Source organism: Eupeodes corollae, chromosome 1 (genome assembly GCF_945859685.1).
Source record: "Eupeodes corollae chromosome 1, idEupCoro1.1, whole genome shotgun sequence".
NCBI classification, from domain to species: Eukaryota; Metazoa; Arthropoda; class Insecta; order Diptera; family Syrphidae; genus Eupeodes; species Eupeodes corollae.
The window spans coordinates 233,119,254-233,140,534 of NC_079147.1; the positions used below are offsets into that span (position 1 = coordinate 233,119,254).

The following is a 21,281-nucleotide window of genomic DNA, read 5'->3' on the forward strand; positions in this document are numbered from 1 at the left end:
ACTGATTTGCCAGTAACGTTGTTATTCGACTGGCGAGAACTATTCCCGACGGATTCAACTACAAATTATTCTTTGACAACTGGTACACGTCCTTACCGCTGTTGACTTATCTGGCAAAGAAATCGATTTTACCGCTAGATCCGGGTCATAAAGTTCCTACTGAAAAGAAATGGAAAAAAGGAATAGGTGCAACTGTGAAAAACTGGCGACGATTGATAACCTGGATATTTCTGTGGTTCATAGAATTGTGAACCTTGCTCAGACATAAGTCGGCAGCAAACCGTCTTCTAAAGACCAACGCTTCATCGAAAAAGAAAACAGCTACCAAACTGTATCATGTCCAAAAGCAGCCATGCAATATAATCGGCATATGGGTGGAGTTGGATGCTCTTCTTGGATACTATAGAATACAAATTAGATCAAACAAATTTTACAAAGAAACTGTTTCCCGATATTCCATACCACATAATTTTTTGAATAAATGGTTGATTTTATTTATTGAAAATTTGCTTGTTACTTTTCTGCTCAATGTGTCATATATGATCCATACCGGAAATCGAAAATTTTTCCTGAAACATTTGTTTTTTTTTTTTTATATATTTTGTTCATGAAGAAAAAAAATCTTGCAGTAAGTGATTAAGATCAACAATCTCCGAACTCTTTATTTCGATTCTAAGGACCTTGAAACGTCGACAAATGTCAACATTTTCATTTCGACAAATCGGAACGATTACAATAACTTCCTTTGGGAAGTTAACAAGATTACTTAAGCTAAAATTTGGTATGCTGTGAATCTTCCGGAGGCGTTTATTAGAACGATATTATTTTTAAACACTGAATAGCCAAGTCCAAACTACTGACAGCTATACATAAATACACTCGACTTGTTTCTCACTTCTGATCCTGATAAATACACAATCAGTGTATTGACACCTCTAGGCAAATCGGACAGCATTGTCATTTCTGCTAATTTCTCGTGTCAAACAAATCCAGTTAAAGAAAGAGCTTCAAAGAGAACCGTTTGGCAATATGAGAAAGCCAACTTGGACGGTCTCAAGAATTTCTTCACGATCGTTAATTGGTCGCTATGTTTTCTCGGTAGCGACTTAGATTCCAGTGCAGATGTGATTTCTATTATGATTCATCTGGGAAATGAGAATTTAAACCTTTATCCCGAATAGGGTTAAAAGTATTAAACCTAAGGTTGAATCATGGTTTGATTCGAGCAGCAGAGAGAGAGAGAGAGCCAACCCAACTGAGGAAAACCGGTAAAGGTTTAAGCGAGCCAAGAAGACCTGCATAACCAAAAATTACGTCGAAAAATATTGCAATGTCCCAAAGCCAGTAAGAATTTTTGGTAATTTGTGAAAAACATGAGGAATTTTTCCTCTTCCTCGGGTTCTACGCTTGGTGTCAATGACACTGCTTTAGTCAGCTCTGTTGATAAAGCCAACTTATTTGCAAGGCAGTTCGCCGAAAGTCCACCTTACCAGATAGTGCAATGGCTCCCCATTTCTTGAAGGCGAAATGATTCTATGTGACCAAACTTTGTTCGTACTCCTACTGTGGCGAGAGTTCTCAATGATCCCAAAACTCATAAGGGCGCTGGTGCGGATGGTATTCCCGATATTATTTTGAAGAGGTGTTCTTCCACGCTAGCAAAACCACTGTGCAACCTTTTCCATCTATCCTATTCTTCTGGGCTCGTTCCGAGATGTTGGAAAACTGCATTTGTTGCGAATCTTCTTCTTCTTCCGCAAATTATCGACCGATAGCACTAAAGACCTCTCTTTCTAAGGTCATGGAATCGCTAATTGATTATCAGCTTAAAAAATATCTGGAAGAACGGAAGCTTATTAATGAGCGGCAATACGGCTTTCGTAGCAATAGGTACACTGGTGATCTCATTGTTCACCTCACCCAACAGTGGAACAAATCTTTACATCGTTTTTAAGAAAGTAAGATTATTGCAGTTGATATTTCAAAGGTATTTGATAAAGTTTGGCATCTTGCTCTCTTATCGAAAATGCTTGCTTTTGGTGTTGACGAATCTCTTCTTCGTTAGATTAGAAATTTTCTTTCGGACCGTTCAATACAAATTGTTTTGGACGGATTCCAGCCTAAAACCCATAAAATAAATTCTAGTGTGCCTCAGGACTCCGTATTGTCTCCGATCCTCTTCCTCATTTTCATAAATGATCTGTCTGCTTCTTCTAATCCAATAATTGTTTCGCTGACGATAGCACTCTTAGCTTTTCATATTCGTTTCCAGGCTCACAAGCCTACTATTGGGATGTGGAACTCCAACGGCAAAATGTGAAAAGCTCATTAAATCCGAACTACACAGCATTTTTCAATGGGGAATAAAAAACCGCATGGAATTTAAAGCTTGCGAAACCCAATGCTGTCTGGTATCGTTAAAGCGAGATATACCCTCTTTGCCACTACCATGAGTGGTACTTGCATCAACGAGACTGAAAATTTCAACATCCTCGGAATGTGCATCAGCGACCACCTTTAGTGGAGCGATCAATATGCGAAGTCGCCAAAAATGCGGCAAGATGTAAGAAATTTTTCTTTAAGTCTGATCTGGTTGTTAACACAACACTTATATACGTCCAAAGCTTGAGTATAACTCCCATATTGGGCTAGTGCTCCAGTAACTTATTTAAGCCTCTTGGACAGTATTGAAAGGTGAGCTTTTAAAATGATTGGTGACATTAACATCATCAACTCGATTACGTCACTTGAATATCGTCGAAAAGTTTCTTGTCTCACACTTTTTTACCGTTATTTTAACGGACTATATCCTCGTGAAAGAACCCGTTGCATTATTCCCCCTAAACAATTTAACTTAATTCCCGCACTGCAAGGAACGCCCATCAGTCTACCCTTGAGCTCAACTTCGGCCGTACTATGAAGTACAGGGATTCATTTTTTCGCCGTACTACGCGAATGTGGAACGATTTCCACGCTCTATCATTGCAATGTTTCGGAATTCAAAATCAATGTACACCGACAGCTCCTATGCAACCCTTACCTCTTTTCCTAATGCTCACACTGTGTCTTTTCCATATTTAAGGTATACAAAACCCTTTTAGTGTTTGCTGTCATCAATCCTGACCAGCGGACTTCATGTAATGAAAATGCTCCCCAAACTATCTAGTTGCCCCGTCCGTGTTTCACAGTCTTAAGAGTGTACCTGTGATTGTATGATTAAAAATTTGGACTATTAGCAAATGTGTTCCTATCTGGACCAATTCGATTAACTTTGGTTAATGGTCAAGGCATCTCTTTCAAAGCTGCCCCTTTTTTGTCCTTTTTATGGGTCTTAGCAAAAGTTAAACGAGCTTTTATATTATTTAGCAGCATCATTGAGTCTTCTTCTTATCAGTCTTTTTGAAACATCAACACCAAATTTTTCGTTTACTTCCGCCATAATGTCTCGAGATGGCTTTAAAGGGCCACATCTGCACTTTTTAACAATGGCTTTGTCAATTCGTAACGAAGTTTTACCGGTTTTCTGTTGTCAAACCTCGATTTGATCTCCCTAAACCAACATTTTTCTGTCCAAAGTATGTATGTACAGCTTCAATGGCTTTGCCAAAACGAATCACCGTTAACTGGCGCGTCCAAAAAATCATCAGTGTGAAATTTAATTCACGAGGGGCTACCTCGTCATAAGTAGGATCATAGTTAAAATAGAATTTGTATGACAACTAGTCTATCGATTTTCGTCCTTCAATCATTTTAACTCTACATTACCGACGACATTTGATGGAAAATACAATCAATACGTGCAACCCATCCGCACTAAACACAAACCACTAAACTTGACCAAACACAACGTATTTATATGTAGGTATGTACATCTACCAATTCCATTCTCGTTTATATGCAAATTCATGAAGTTTATTTTAATCAAAAATTCAAAATTAACATTGAACTGTATGACCGTAAAGTTTTACTTGAAAACTGTTGGTTTGCTCGGTCATATAAAAGATAAAATCGTTGTAAACAAACACACACGATGACGATGACGACGTTAAAGACGACGACGACGACTATGATGATGATGATGAGGATGACGATGAGGAAAGCGTAAACGTTAAATTCGAATGAAATATGAGGGCGTTGGGGGAGGTTTATTCAGCGAGCTCTGAATCTGATCAAAAACATGTGTATATTTTTATACCTACATATACGTATTACGTACACCTATAATAACGATTGTGTGTAAAACATATACAAACACTTAAATATTGTAACAGAAAGAGAATATGATACGTACTGTACAGTTGTGGTCATATAATTAAACAACTGAAATTAAAGTTATATGTTTTAGTTAAAAAATGAAACATTTAGTGGAAAATTAATATTTTTAATTAAATTTTAATTTCTAATTATTTACAATTAATCTAATATCAAGCCTAATTTAACATCAAACAAATTTGTTCAGATTTCAAAAACTTCAATAAATATTAAGAAGTCATTTTAATTTATTTACTCCTGGGGCCCTACTATGTAACTCGATTTTTCTTTTGTTTCTATTCGAAACTCATTTCCGATTCTACCTTTAAATCGTATTACGTATGAAAATAGACTCGGATGTCGGTTAACTCAACTTGTTTTCAAACAATTTTTTATCGAGATCTTTGAAAGTCTTAAAAACAAAAATAAAACATTATATTTTTGGACAAGAATATTTATTATTGGTTTAATTTGCAAGGAAAAATAAAGAACGGTTCGAGCAAATTGAACATATACATATGTACGGTAGAACATTTGAACGCATTCTTGATGGAAAATATATACTTTTGTTTTAGTTTTGTTAAGAATTATCGTCTTTCTAAAGACGAATTAAAGTTCTTACTTAACACAATATCATCCGACATTACTACTCGCAGAAGACATGCTGTTCCGATCATCATTAAGTTATAAGCAGTGGTGACAATAACGCTGGACTTGCATAGCAAACCATGTGAAAAATACTTGCTGAAGTTTTGACTACAATTTAGAGAGTCATGTGCCCGCTGATGATGAATTTTGAAATGAATAAGGAAGATAAACGAAAGTCAAAAATTCCCGGTGTAATTGGGGTGTTAGATGGAACTCATAGCCGGGCGAATCACTCTTACACTTTGACAAAAAAAAAATTCGCTCGAAAACACATTTAATGTAGAGTGATTAATTTCGATTTTGCCTTGTTTTGAATTCTACTTTCGAGTTACGTAGTTCCTCGTTTATTCGAAAGTTCTTAAGAATATAGTTGGCACTACTAGTACTATTCGATTGACGTTGGTTCGAAAGTAGTCAAATAGATACATGGTACCAATTTTTCGAATTCGAGCAATTTCATTGTAGAATCGAGTTACATAGTAGGGCCCCTGTACTGTGATTTTTTAAGTGTAATACTTCTGACGCACTGTTTTTCATCATTTCCAGACGCTTTGAACTTAGATAAATCAGTTTAAATTCCAAATAAATTCAGTGAGTACATTTTTGCGTGAAATGATGTTTTCAGATGCCGATAAGTTAATCTTAAGGTAATAAAATTAACCTTTTCTTTACTAAAATAAGAAAAATTTAAGAGAACAAATTGTTCGTCGTAGATTGCAATGTAACGAACTGTCAAACTTAATTCGCGTTCCAGATAATATGATGCACAATTCAACGAATTACGTCTAGTGACTTTTATATCCCAAGTAAGTGTTTGAAAGTAGTTATTTCCCTATAGGTAGATCCTGGATTCCTGGATTTGGATTCAGGCATAGTCATAGTACGAAACATCAAGTTTTTAGAATTTGTAAACATGTTAAAGGCAAAATTAATGCAAACGAATCAACGGGTCTTGTTCTTCTGGATGTTTAAAAGGCTTTTGATAGAATATGGCTGATAGTCTGCTTCATAAACTAAAATTATTCGGTTCTCCTTTATATATAATAAAACTAATACAAAGCTTCCTTAGAAACAGGCAATTTCAAGTTAATTTAAATAGAAATCACTCTTCCGTTAAAAATATAACATCGGGGGTACCTCAAGGGTCAGTATTAGGTCCATTACCATTATTATACATTACGTATGTTGCTGATTTTTCACAAATATGAAACTGTGAAATAGCAATGTTTGCCTATGATACCGCCTTTTTAATTCAAGTAAAATTGGATGTGAAATTGAAAATGATTTGCAATATACTTGAAATAAAATGAATGATTATTTCATAACATGCGGAAAGTCAGTCTAAATGCTGAACAAACACAGGGAATCTTTTTTACCAGGAAAAGAAAAGCCTGTGCTTTACTACTTACTCAACTAAAGATAAATAACTGTGATATCCCGTGGGTTGGTTCCGTCAAATATCTTTTTGTATATTTAGACAAGACGTTAACTTTTCGGGACCATATTACAAATACCCTTAGCAAAATAAGTATTGCCACTAAAATGGTATACCCACTTATATGTAGGAAATTACCACTGATTAAGTTCAATAAGATTATTATCTGTAAAGTATTTTGCCAAGCTATTATTGTTTATGCTTATTGTGTAATTTTGAAAACCTTTTTAACTTGGGATCACTTATTTTGTAACTTAAATATTGACGATATGTGTAACATTTTTTATTTAAGTCTTTTTGACAGCTTCTACAAAACGATTCCATTTAAAAAGACTGGAAATAACTTGAGTGTTCTACTATGGTTTGATTCTCACGCTAAAAACTTAAAAACTTAAAAAACAAAAGGAACAAAGCTTGGATAAAGTACAATCAAACAAGAACTGGCGATGGTTCTAGGACGTTCATTATAATAAAACAACTTTTCACTGACTACTCCAACATCCTATATGATGACTGTGTTCGGAAAATTGAATTAAACCTTAAAAATAATCCTGATAGGTTTTGGAAGTTCGTTAATTGTAAGAAGAAATCATGTGGGTACCCTAACTTAATGACAGATTCGACATCTAATAGTAATATGCCAAGAATAATTGCGAACATGTTTGAAAACTACTTCAAAGATGCTTTTGTAGATTATAATACTGTCAGTTTTCCTAACACATCTACCACTGTTAAAAATTTCCCCTATTGCTTAACTATCTGTGATACCTAAACTATTTGAGTCAATCGTATGTAGCGTCCTTTCTTTTCACTGTTCAATTATCTGTGATAACCGGCATGGTTTTGTTAAAAACCGTTCAACTGTTACTAATCTGTTAAACTTTACGTCCTTTTGTTTAGATGTTTTTGAAAAACGTGAACAAGTAGATTGTATCTTTACTGATTTCAGCAAGGCCTTTGATAAATTGTGTCATAACACATTACTTTTAAAACTCTCACCGCAAGGTTTTAACCACAGTTTCATAAACTGGATCTCCTCATATTTGCAAGATAGACGTTATAGTAATAAATTTAGTAATGAGTGTTCAAGTTTATTTGTTGTGAATTCTGGGGTCCCCCAGGGTAGTCACCTTGGTCCTTTTCTATTTGTTTTATTTATAAATGACTTGTTTTCGATCATACAAAATTCGTCTGTCCTAATATATGCTGATTATATTAAAGATTAAAAAAACAAACTAACTCTACAATTGACTGTCTTCTCTTGCAGGAAGACTTAATATTACTCAGGGAATGGTGCAATAAATGTTGATAAATGTAAAACCATGAGTTTTACACCCAAAAAAGTTTCAATAGTTTTTAGTTACATGTTTGATTCGTGTTCTTTAAGTAGGGTATATGTATTTTCTGACTTAGGTGTTGTCCTAGATCCTTAACTAACATTCAATGAACATATTAACTTCATAGTTAAAAAAGCAAATAGAGGTCTGGGTTTCATTAAGTAGATGAAGATGAAGGTTTTTTCATCATAGTTTGCCTTCAAATAGAGTTTTTCTTCAAATTCATAACAATTTTCAGTCAAATCTCTGAGGAAGCTGCGTACTACGCAGATTTTTGTAAAGCCTTATCTATGAAAAATAAAGCTTCTATCTAAATAGTATGTGGCTTTTCTTTCACATGGAGTTGAGCTTAAAACAGGCTTAAAATAATTTAACGGATGTTTGGAAAACATTCCAATTCAAAAAGATGAATGAATGTGGCCCAATTATATGAGCACAACTGTATGTTTAACCTATTTCATATACATATGTACCACACACATAAACAATTTATTATAAAGATAAGATACATTTGGTGTAATTGAATTGCGTGACTTGTCATCCTCCTCGAAATGTGTGTATACGAAATGTTTTTTTGTTATTTATAAATTTCAACATTAAAATGTTGATTATAGGTATTTTAAAATTTTGTTAATAAATATAGTTTGTTTATCTTTTTCATCATAATATTAAACGCTTTGAGAAAGAATAAAACTTGATGAATTGTTTATGTGTTGTTTTAAGTTATTTTATATTTTTGTTTTATTAAAAATGATTCTCTTGATAGGTTGTTGATATTTGCTTTTTAACAAAGTCGGACGCGTAGTGGTTTCTTTTCAAATCAAATGGTAATTTTGACACTGACAGTTGTTTCTTGCTCGAAATCATAACAAAATGTCAGTACCATGCCACCAATGAAGAAAAAAAGCTTGAACAAGATTGGGAAATATTAAATACTTGTTTTCAAAGTGAGTGTTGTTTAGCCTAACGAGTGTGTTCTTTTATAGAAAAGTTTTGGCCGAAATAATGAAGTATTCCCAGCTGCACCCACTGTAGAGTATGTGGCTACTGCACCCGAGAGTGTTAGGATCAATTCAATTGATTGATTAAATGTGCACGATGCGAAGATCCGCTTTGTTATCGCTTCGTAGTTTGGGCCATTGAGCAGTTTCAAGTTGATAATGATTTTGAAGAGGTGCATTTTCTCCACAGCAGCGGCTACGTTATTTTCAATAGGTCAATAAGACTACTAAAAGTGACAGTTTGGTTTGGATTGTGGAGTGGTGGTATCATTGGTTCAGTTTTAAAAAAGAGCCTGGGAACTGCTTTTCAGTAAATGACGGACGTTGCAAAACCATGTTAACTAACATATTGGTCGCCATCTTTTGCTCAGCAAATTGTGCTCTAAGCCGTCTTGAAGATATCAACAGTCCGTAGAGAAACAGGGCCTAGTAACTTACAACTCTCAACCATTAATGTAAGCTAGTACTGTTGACAGGGATGGAGGGGACCTACAGTTTATATGCCGAACGAGTAATTTGAGGAAGCACTTTTCATGACAAGAATTACACTTGGAGAATTTGTCAATTCCTCGCAAAAGATGGTACCCGTGAATAAAAGTTTAGGTGGCACAGGCAGGGATCGAACCAAAGACCTCTCGCATGACCACCGCACTAACCATCATGCCACGGGTACTGTTCATATTATAGGTGAAATATTTTAGTTTTGTTTGTATTTTTTAAAAAGGATTTAGCTCACCCTTTAAAGAGATTCATTCTTTAGCCGCACTGGGCGAATTTTTAAGAACACTATGTCTTCATGAATTTTAAAGCATCTTTGAACGCCTCTTTTCATAATTCTCTTTGAAACTTTCCAAACTTTTTACAGAAATATGATAAGAACATATTTTATTCGCAAAAATAGTCGTATTTCCTGATGTATTGATTTTTTTTAATTATGAAGTGGCAAAATTAAAGTGAATTCAACTTCAATCTGAATATATTTTTCGTATTAAAAATTGAACTTAAATCTATTTGTGTTTAGAAAAATCATAAACAAATCCGTTTCCAACTTTCAAGAGAATTAACCAATTTTTTTTATTATTTAATTACAGGAAATCACAATTAAACATTTTTCTGGGTAAGTAATTTGAAATTCCTTCTTATTAACCAGTATATTGTGACACCTGATAGAAATTCCTGGAAGCAATCTTAGGTACCCATAGACGCAAATAAAAAGTAATATTAATATTTAACTTATTTAGGTACTTCGGGTAGGTTTATTTCAATTCAATTCTCTCCTCGTGTTGTTGAAGTTTAAGTGCCTATGTGGTTCGTGGTCGCATTATTAATTTAATACAACGATATGTCAACTTAGACACACAAAATAATGAAAAAGTACCCCTTCTCAATGTGCAGTTAATAGATATGCGTGATATACATTATTTAATATATTAATAATATTACATATAAAATTTATGAACAAAATTGATATTAGTCATGCAATAGTTTGAATAACCCTTCAAAGTTATTTTACTGAGTACATGTCAAAAAATATTGGAAATAGAGTACAGTATCATCCCGCACAATTTGACAGACACCCAGTTTGACAAGTTTAAAATTATGAACATTTTTTCAATTGATATATAAAAACAAAGTTTTCCAATAAGAGATTTCATTTGATATTAGCTACTTCCTTACTTACTTAAGATGGCGCTACTGTCCTGTGTGAACTAGGGCCTCACCCAATAAACTTCTTCATCTAGCTCGGTCAACAGTGCCGGTGACTCGTCAGGGCATTTAACGTTTGTTGGCGGTCAAGGGACATCATTGGTCGATTATGCTATCATACGAGAAGATTGGGAACCGTTCGTGAAATATTTTGAGATTATTAAAATATCTTATTCAAATTCAAACTAAGTATAATGGGGAAAAAACCTTTATGCGGCTCCTGCCTAAATTCAAATGATAAGAGGCTAAGGCTCAGGTGTACCGACGATCTCTAGACTTGCAATCAGTTCAAATCGAGGGCTTTTTCTAATAAGAACGGATTGTGAAAGCCTCATACCCACAAGAATGACTCAGCCAAAAGAAACGAAATACAAAAAAAACACTGGTTTGACGAACGCTGGCCATTAAGAAGTTTAAAGAGCTTTGCAAGACTAAAAAAGTTATACGCTGAAAGAAAGCAGTCTGATTATTTACTTACTTAAGGTGGCGTTACAGTCCTTTGTGAACTAGGGTCTCACCCAGCAAACTTCTCCATATAGCTCGGTCGCTAGCTAGGTGTCTCCAGTTTCGCTCTCCAAGTTGGGTGAGGTCACTTTCCACTTGTGCGCTCCACCTGATCCGCGGCCTTCCTCTTGTGCGCTGCTGTCCGGGCGGGAGCATTAGTTTCAAGCCAACCAGCCATGTTAGTCGTTGGACTTTTACCCGCATCATCTTGTCTTAACCCTTTGACATCGAAAGGTTCTGTTAAGTTGCTTCCAACTTTTATGGAGCAACGTGATATCAAAACTAGATGGGGCTCTATACAGCTGGTCCCTCTATATACTGCCATATGCGGCCTTCAAATTGATGACAAAATGGCGGGTGTCGATTTGATGTTCTTGGGTTCTTTCCACGATCTCCCGCAAAGTGAATATTTGATCGACTGTGGACTTTCCTGCTCTAAAACCACACTGATAAGGAACTATCAGGTTGTTGACGATGGGCTTTAAATGTTCACATATTACTGCGGAAAAGATGTTGTAAGCGATGTTAAGAAAACTGTTTCCTCTATAGTTGGTACAGTTAAGAGGGTCTCCCTCAGTCAACGAGCTTTACGCTATCCTGTTGCGCAAAAGCGAAGATAGATACGGAACTTTTTGTGTACCGGATACTTTAGTCTTTCTTCCATTCCATACACCCCGAAATCCTATCCTAAGTATGCCATCAACTTACTTTTCAGGTGGCCCAACAAAAAAAACATTCAAAGGTGATAAATCATCAAGACCTCGAGTTGAGATCAACTCTACGAGGAGTAACAAGGTCAGAAAACATTTTTTCCAATGTGAAATGCCAAAAGATGACAGCTTGAAAAGTAACAGGTGCCCAAATATCGAAATGTCGAATCTGCTGAATTTCTCATGTCAAAAAAAAACAGTTACAGAAAAAAATGAGAACTGTTTGGCAATATGAGAAAGCCAACTGGGACGGTCTCAATGAATTCTTCAGTAACTTTAAATGGTCACTATGTTTCCTCGATAGTGACGTGGATTCGAGCGCAGATATGGTTACAAATTTTATTCTTTGTCTAATGAGAAATTTTATCCCGAAAAGAGTAAAATCTATCAAACCCAAGGAAAACCCATGGTTTGATTCGAGCTGTAAAAAGGTTATTTGGATCAAAGATGTAAGTTTCCGGATTTATAAAGCCAACTCCAATGAGGAAACCCGGAATAAGTTCAAACAAACTAGAAAGAGCTGCAACGGTCATATTCGACGAACCAAATTTTTGCATCATCAGAAATTAAGGCAAAAAATACTACAATGTCCCAAAGGTATTAAAAATGTCTGGTCATTTGTAAAAAACACCACGTCATCCTCGGTTCCAACGCTCGTCCACAATGACACTTCCTTTGAAACTTCGATTGTAAAGCCAATTTGCTTGCAGCACATTTTGCTGTTAATTTGACGCTAGGGGAAAGTGTCATGAGTCCTCCTGTTCTTGAGAGCGTAAATGATTCTATGGGACGAATCTTCTTTCGCACTCGTGCAGTAGCAAGAGTACTGAAAGACCTTGACATACACAAATCCACTGGCCCGGATAGTATTCCCCCTTTTGTTCTGAAAAGGTGTTCTTCAACGCTGGCAAAACCACTGCGTAAGCTTTTCCATCTGTCCCATTTTACAGGTCTCTTGCCGAGTGGATGGAAAACTGAATTTTTCCAGCCTGTCCTTAAAAAAGGCGCTTCCTCTTCCCTCTCAAACTATCGTCCAATTGGACTTTAGTATTAAAAGGCTTCATTTAAAATTTAATTTATTTATTTAATGCTGTTTTGCAATATGCATATATCTTGCACCCGATCTTCCACTTCTTCCATTCTTAAAAACCATCACTAGGTTCCACCTTTTACAATATTCAGCAAGCTTATTTATCATTAGCTGAAGGGACTGAAGTGTATGCACGTGCAGAAAAATGTCGTCAGCGAAAAGAAGAAGAAGAAGATTCCTTCTTGTAATGCTTCGACTATATCATCAATGAAGAGTGCAAACAAGCTTGGACTGAGTGCACTGCCCTGTTTAACTCCTGATTTCGTTTGGAACCATTCTGATAAGTATTGGCCATTCCACACTGATGCTTTGGTAGTCTTGTATAAATTTTACAATACTGTACCGATCTTAAGCGACATTCCCTGGAAAAGCTTGTGAAACTGGGCATTGCGATCCACGTTGTCGAAAGCAGTTTTGAAATCGACGAAAAATGTAAATTGTTCGAGTCGGCAATGAAGCGTAGTACAAAAATGTTATCGACGGTGGAGTATCTCGATCTGAAACCAGCTTGGAACTCACTAAGCAAATTTTTAGAATGTATCCAATCATGGAAGAATCGATGTAAATGTCTTATATGACGAGTTAGAAAACGAGATTCCTCTGTAGTTTTCCGGAACTTCAGTGCTTCCCTTCTTGTGGATTGGGAAAATCAAGGCATCGCTGAACTGATTTGGGATGGTTCCTTCCTCAAAGATCTGGTTGAATACAACAAGAGTATCTGTAGAATTCTGCGAGTATACCATGTGAGCCTGCAGCCTTTAGATCCTTTTGGTTGTTTATCGATTTCTTCTTCCTTTGAGATTGGAGCATCTAAAATTTTATTTTTGAAGCCAGGTTCGGCATACTGATTCAAAAACTTATTTGGATCATCTGGGTTTAACAATTGCTCGGGCTAGTAGTAAATTTTGTTCCAAAACTCCTATGACTCGTTACACTTTGCAAGCTGATGTGCTTGGGCTTCCGAATAGTCTGATTACACTCCATGTAACGGTCTTTTGAAAGACTTGTATTATACTTCCTATATTCCTTTAGCCAAGCGTAAGAAAGGCTTCTCGCCTGCATGCATTCCTTGTCAAACCAAGGCTTTCTAAATTCAGTTTATGTTTGACTGATATTTGGTATATGGTACGCTTCTTAAATGCTTTTTCCAATATTTGCAGGCTTGCGTCGTATTGTTCCATCATCAGAAGTGCATTTAAACGTGTTCTATAGTTGGATGCAGATCCGTTTGACTCCGTATGTGTAGTACAGATGATCTCTTATAGAATGATCACATATTCGATATCGCCAAAAATGCTGCCAGGTGCATAGGATTCCTCCGACGGTGTAAGAAATTTGTCACCTCTTCTGATCTGGCTGTAATTTACAAAGCTTTTATTAGTCCAAAACTTAAATATAACTCGCATCTTTGGGCAAGTGCCCTATGATAGTCGATAGAACTATAACCGAAACATTTAGATCTCTCCCAGTTACATTTCACCCCTCAATTCAATTTAGCCGTAATACAGGGCTTTTCAACAGGAAGTTACAAAAGTAGACTGGCAAGGACAGCAAGCGACGCGACGCCATATTTATTGCCTCTCTTTTGACATTTCTCTTCAGTAAAATTTGACATTTCATGATGGAAAGATATTCAAGCTAACAACGAGTCGAAATTATTAAAATTAACTACCGATATTCGGGCCTCAACGTTAAGAGCTCAACGTCCAATTTATGGGCGTCGTAATCGTCCTAGCAGACCAAGAACTTAGCATCTTGTGGACAAATTTGAATCCACAGGCACAGGTGGCGCAACAGTCTGTTGGGAACTAGGACCTAGGGACTTACAACTCTCAACCATTCCTGTGTGCGAGTACTGTTGTCAGGAATGGAAGGGACCTACAATTTTAGGCCGAATCCGAACGGCTAATTTGAGAAAGCACTTTTTCATGACAAGAATTACTCTTGAAGCATTTGTCAATTCCTCGCAAAAGTCAGTCCCGCGAAAATTATTTTTTTTTTTTTAAATTAAGGTGGCACAGGCAGGGATTGAACCCAAGACCCCTTGCATGACAGTCCAACGCACTAACTATCATACCACCGGAACACTACCGAAGTGCCCGTAGTGTCGAGAATATTCTTGCCGCTGAGACTTCAGTTGCAGAAAGCCCAAATGGGTATGTGTCTCTCACACGTCGTTTTCAAGCGTTGCGTTGGGCATCACTTTTACGTCGTTGTGGTGAATTTTGGGAAAAGTTCTTGACGCAAGAACTGAAGCCGTAAAACTTGAAAATAATTCGGATTTTCATCGAAAAATTATTAGTAAACAAAATATGCGGTATTGTTCAGACAGCAATCCTCACGTACTCCATGAGTCACCATTGCATCCCGAACAAATTACGGTTTGGTGTGGTTTATGGGCCGGCGGAGTCATTGGGCCGTACTTCTTCCGTGATGATTAAGACTGGCACGTTACTGTGAATGGGGTTCGCTACCATTCAACGATATCCGAATATTTGGCCTCAATTGGATGATATAGACTTGGAGGAAATGTGGTTCGAACAATCAATTTATTGTAAACCAAGTATGTATAACGTGTTATTTCACGAAGTGGTCCAGTCTCTTGGCCGCCTCGGTAGGCGATTTGACGCTGTTAGACTATTTCCTGTGGGGCTACGTCAAGTCTATGATCTATGCCAACAAGCCAGCGACGATTGATGAATTTCGCACGAACATCGATCGTAAAATTGCAGCAATATCGATTTATGCCTTAAGACTGTCGACAATTGGGTTCAGCTTCTGGACTTCTGCAAGCGTGCCCGTAGTTACCATGCAAAAAAAATCGAGTTCCATACATAATGGTATCGAAAGCACTTTCACAAGAATAAGGAACTTCATTTATATCCAAAACCGTTTTTGTTTTATTAAAAAAAAAACTTTATTATCTTATTGAAAAACCCGATCCTTGTACTTCCAGAAATGCCCATCAGTTTACCCTTGAGCTCAATTTCGCTCGTACTGTTATGTATAGAGATTCTTTTTTCAACCGCACATCGAGAATGTTGAATGCTTTACCGAACTCTTTTTTTCCCTCCCATTTTAATATTCAAAACCGCTATCTTTTCTTAAGTCCTTCCCTATTTTCCTAACACTCGCACTTTGCTTAAACGTAAACATGCTAAGGGTATTAAAACCCCCTTGGGTGAGTGTACATGATACAAAAATGTATGCATATTATGTCATTGAACATGTCTTGAGATTAATTTTGCATCTTTTTGTTTAAATTAAATGTTTAAAGGTTTAAATTTAATTATATATTCACCTAATCTACTTTTGTTATCTTTTTGAATTTATTAAAATCCCATTAAAGTAAAAAATGTCCATCTTCAATTCATGACTATATTTTCTATATCTCTGGAAATATTTTTTTTTTTTTTTTTTGTAAACCTCAAACAACGCCCCGAAAAAAAAAAAACTAAACACAACAAAATAAAATCTTTCAAAATCACTAATTTGGCTTAAACAATTTATTTGCATAATGTTATAGCCAAATAAATTTATTCAATCAATTTCATTCTATTTTTATAGTCTATCCTTTTTTAATATTAGAAAAAAGAGTGTTCTTTCGTCGCTTCTTTGGCCTCCGAAATAAAAGCCCATCCCATTATTCATATTTTAGAAATACAAAACATCTGTTCACTTCTTTTTGTGTAGCTTAGTTCAAGACCTTTGGGATTTATAGGGTATTGTGGGGTAAATGTCAATCTTAAACATGAGCATATTTTTGGTGTTCTTCAAACCACAAGAAAATCAATATCTTATAGACTTAAAACGTCAAACTATGAAAAGACTTAAGTTTAAAATACTCCCAGGCTTCGTATTTCCGACTCTTCGAAAGTGTGACGAAGACAAAAGTCACACATTAAATTTACTTATTTAAAGTCCTTTTTAAATTTGCTATATTTTCAAAGTTTATGCAACGAAAAAGTGTCCTTGGCTTTTTGAAAGCAACAACTTACCCTGTCTTACCTTATTCTTACCCTCTTTTCGTTTTTATTTATACTCAACTCTTTTGAGTGTATTATGATTACGAGTCAAGGGATGAAATACAATCCCTCACTAGAGCTTCAAGTTTGCCACTATGTATACAAAAAAAAAAAAGAAAAGAAGAAATGAAAAAATAGAGAACTAATAAAAACATAAACAAAAGGTAACGAAGAAAGAATAGATGGAACAAAATTCAAGCTGAATAAAGTTAAACATCTTTTAGATTATCTCAATATCGAGTTGAATCTTTTCATCTTTTAGTTTCAGTTTTATTTTTATTTTTATTTATTTTATTTTTATATTTGTTTTTCTTGCAAATGAATAATACGAATAAACCATTCAGCTTACCGGAACATCAGGAACGATACGGAACGAACGGAAGATGCTTGATTCTATTATATTTTGTTTTGTTATATTTTTGGTCTACATATATAAAATCTATATAAACCTATAGTTAGGGAATGTACATAGTTTCTTTATAAAATTCAATCGATATCGAAAAGTTTTTATTTACTGATTTATGGAAGGACAGATTTATGGAGATATCCATACACCTATACCTTCGTTTGTATACCTCCTAGGATAACCTTCGATAGGAACCAAATTTATAAATTGATTCGACGAACTTTGAAGTTGAGGTGTTTTTTGTGTTCAGTTTTGATAAATTTCTCAAGTATCAAGAAACAGGGTGTTATTTTTTAGGTTGTTGTAGATTTATGTTCAAAAAAGTTTTGTGATATTTTTTGAGCTTTTCGTAAAAAATAACAGTCAGAAATTACTACTTACTTACTCCGGGGCGGACCTGGGCCTCAACCAACATGCGAGGTTAAGGTAAACCCATCTTCTCTGCTTCCGTCGCAATGCTCAATATCATCTGCGTATCCGAGTTATTGGATGGACCCTTGGAAGATTGTGTCTCTAGTGTTGACGGTAGAGTTTTGCACAATTCTTTCCAGAACGATGTTGAAGAAGTCGCATGACAGTGCGTCGCCTTGTCTAAAACCTCTAAACTTTCTTACTTACTTAAGGTGGCTCTACAGTCTGGGGCGGGCCTGGGCCTCAACCAACATGCGTCTCCAGCCAGCTCGGTCTCTAGCTAGCTGTCTTCAGTTTCGCACGCCCAGTTGGTTGGTTGGTCCTCACCCACCCGCGTGCGCCACCTGAGTCGCGGTCTTCCTCTACTACGGCGTCCCTCGGGATTGGATTCGAAGACCTTTCGGGCTGGCTAAATAGGTCAGTGTCGCTGTACAGCCCGTACAGTTCGTCGTTATATCTTCTCCTCCATTCTCCATCTATGCATACGGGACCAAAAATCACCCGAAGAATTTTTCTCTCGAAGCATTCTAAGACGCTCTCATCTTTCTTTGACAGGGTCCAGGCCTCAGCGCCATAAATGAGAACCGGGATGATGAGTTTCTTATAGATGGTGATTTTAAATGCTCGTGAGAGGACTTTACTACTCTTTGCCTTCTAAGTCCAAAGAAGCAGCGATTTGCAAGAGTTATTCTTCGTTTGATTTCAGCGCTGGTGTCGTTATCTGAGTTTATAGCGGAGCCTAGGTAGACAAAGTCCTTAACTACCTTGAAGTTATACCTATCCATTGACCACTAAACCCATCTTCTTCGCTTTCGTCGCAATGCTCAAAAACGGTCCACTGACATCACGCTTTGATCTTCCAATTATGTCAATATCATCTGCGTATCCGAGTAATTGGATGGACCTTTGGAAGATTGTGCCTCTAGTGTTGACGGTTGAGTTTTGCACAATTTGTTCGAAAACGATGTTGAAGAAGTCGCATGTCTGTGCATCGACTTATCTTAAACCTTTTTTGACATCAAATGCATCGGTGAGATCTTTTCCGACCTTGATAGAGCAACGTGCATTCTCCATCGTCATTCTGCACAAACGGATAAGTTTGACAGGGATGCCAAAACTAGACATTGTCGGTAGAGCTCCTCCCTATAGATGCTGTCATACGCAGCTTTAAAATCGATAAAGTGATGGTGGGTATCGACTGATGCCTCTGTAGTTGGCGCAGTTTAGAGGGTCTCCTTTCTTATGTATCCGTCACACTTTGCTGAGATTCCACTCATCGGGCATGCTTTCTTCCAACCATATTTTGCAGATGAGTTGGTGCATGCTCCGTACCAAGTCACCGCCTGCTACTTTGAATAGTTCGGCAGCGATGCCGTCAGCTCCAGCAGCTTTTTTGACTTAAGTTCCACTGCTATGTTCCCCTGATCGTCCTTACAGGCTTTGGTTCGTGGCTGGTACCCTTGGGAGGTTTTTTTACCTTTTGGTAAAATTAACGAACCTCATTCCTGTTGTGACATCCCTCTATCTTCTCGATCGAGCACTTATCATGCTCTCTTTTTTTCCATCTAAGAAGCCGGTGTTTCTCTCTCATCTTCTACTCGTAGATCTCGTGAGAAGCTCTGGTCCTTCTGTGCAGCGCCGTTTTGTATGCCTGTTGTTTCGCTATGTGCGCTTGCCGGCATTCGTGGTCAAACCAGGGGTTTCGCTGTGGTGGCCGTGTGAAACCTAGCACTTCAGAGGAGTCATCTCTGCTGCAAGGCAATGTTGCCACTGGTTTTCAATGCTTAATGCAGGCAGCATATGACTTCTCAAGAGGTTGTTAGAGACTCGATCGGAAAAAGACATGGCGGTCTCTTGCGATTGTAGCCGTCTTACGTCGAATCTTCTCACAGAACTTCCTTGTTTTGGCTTGAATCGGGATTTTCGTAGCCGTACCTTGGCTACAACGAGGTAGTGGTCCGAGTCAATGTGGGTCCCTCGGAATGTCCGGACATCATGTATACTGGAGAAGTGTCATGTCTATCGGGTTGATAGTTGATTGATGAGGAGATTTCCATGTCTCCTTGTTGATATCATGAAGTGTGAATACTAGCTACCAGAACGTCTCGCCCCGCAGCGAAATCGACCAGCCTTAATCCGTTGTCGGAGGTGGTGTCGAGCGGGCTGTATCTCCCGATTGTGCCACCAAAGATGTCTTCTCTTCCTAGCTTAGCATTAAAATCTCCTAAGACAATTTTAATGTCATAGCCAGGGCACTGCTCATATGTCTTGCCCAATAGCTCTTCATCTTTCTCCTCTGTTGGGGCATGCGCGCATATTAGGCTTATGTTAGCGAATTTAGCCTTGATGCGGATTGTCGTGATGAAACTCAAGGCTTTTTGTCTGAGTCTAGTTACAACAACTAATCCACAGCCAAAGAGACGCCGCCTTTGTTCTCCGTAGCTGTCACCATAGTATACATCGCAGTCTTTTAGTTTGCGTCTGCCCGGTCCATCCCATCGCACTTCTTGGATAGCGGTAATATCTGCCTTGAAGCCGCTAATTGTTCGGCTGCACGTGGTCATTTAACGGAACTTACATTCCTTATTTCGTTTGCATTGGTTGTCACCAGTAAATCCGTTCGTATCCGAGGATTGTTGGTGCTTCGCAACTAAGGTATTTTTATGTGGTGAGGAAGTCACCCCGACGGCACAACCCCTAACCTGGAGGGCCAGATCCTTAGTATAACTCCAAGAGCGGGTAGCCGGATAAACCGCTCCTTATGGGCCTGGGCTCCGAAAATGTCGTAGAAGCCCTATAAGGTGTTCATTAAGTGTTTCAACCTCACTGGGACTGTAGACGCCATCGTTGATTCCATCTCGGGAATTCTCCCGCTGCCGTCTGAATAAGGAGAGGTGCCTTAGTGGAAACACCTCTCCCCCCCTCTCTCGTTTACTGGCCCCAACAACTTTCCACTGGGGTTAGAACCCAATCTTGAGTTGAGGTACGAAGCACCCGATGTTCACCGCGGCGAGGTGAGAGTAGGAGTTGATAGACAAAGGTGTGATTTTGAGAAAAACCTATGGACGCTTGTGTCTTCTTAAATGCACATGTCTACCATTTGAACATCTGTTACCAACCCAGTGTATTCAAATTTCTTCAATAATAATATAATTTCTTAAAGCTCGATATGTGGCTGTGGCGATAGTTAAGTGATTCAAATGTCAGACTTTCAACTAAAAAAAAAAATGGTTTAACAACTTAGCTTGATAGATGTCAAATTCCAGCCGCAAAATAGATAACCTGTTATATTCACGTGGTCCAAAAAAGAATTTCGAAAGATGTTTAACCATGAGATCTTGGGGTTGACTAGCGATCACTTCTTCCAGAAATAAAACTTTCAGGAAACTTTTCTAGCTTGATTCCGAATGTTTAGCTGATTGTGAGGTACGTAGGTCGACGACACCGTCTTTTTCAAATAAACGCCACCCAAAACCGCACCAAGTGAAATGTTGAAGATGGAGTTTCTCATTTTGATATTAGACGATTCTGCATATTGACGTAGGATCAGGAGTAAGTCTCCGAAGTCTCATTACTGAAGATGATTTTTAAATAAAAATCTGTATCCTTCTATACCTTGTCATCATTCTCATTAATTGGTTAGGGTGGCTTTCGACTTTGGTAATTATCTTCCTTGAACTGGTCAAGTGGCTTGATTTCAGCTTCTTCGTAGACTCTTTGATTGCTATAGGGCTTCTGTCGTTAACGGTCGAATTG

At 37.4% G+C, this 21,281-nt stretch overlaps 1 protein-coding gene across 1 annotated transcript in view; it reads left to right on the plus strand.

Annotated features, from left to right (window-relative positions):
• LOC129943442 (7SK snRNA methylphosphate capping enzyme bin3) overlaps positions 1–21,281 on the plus strand; it is a 262,476-nt gene that overhangs the window by 43,811 nt on the left and 197,384 nt on the right. Inside the window, exon 2 of the mRNA XM_056052889.1 lies at positions 9,764–9,789. The gene's annotated coding sequence lies outside the window, so the exon portion shown is untranslated. The remainder of the gene's footprint in view (positions 1–9,763; positions 9,790–21,281) is intronic.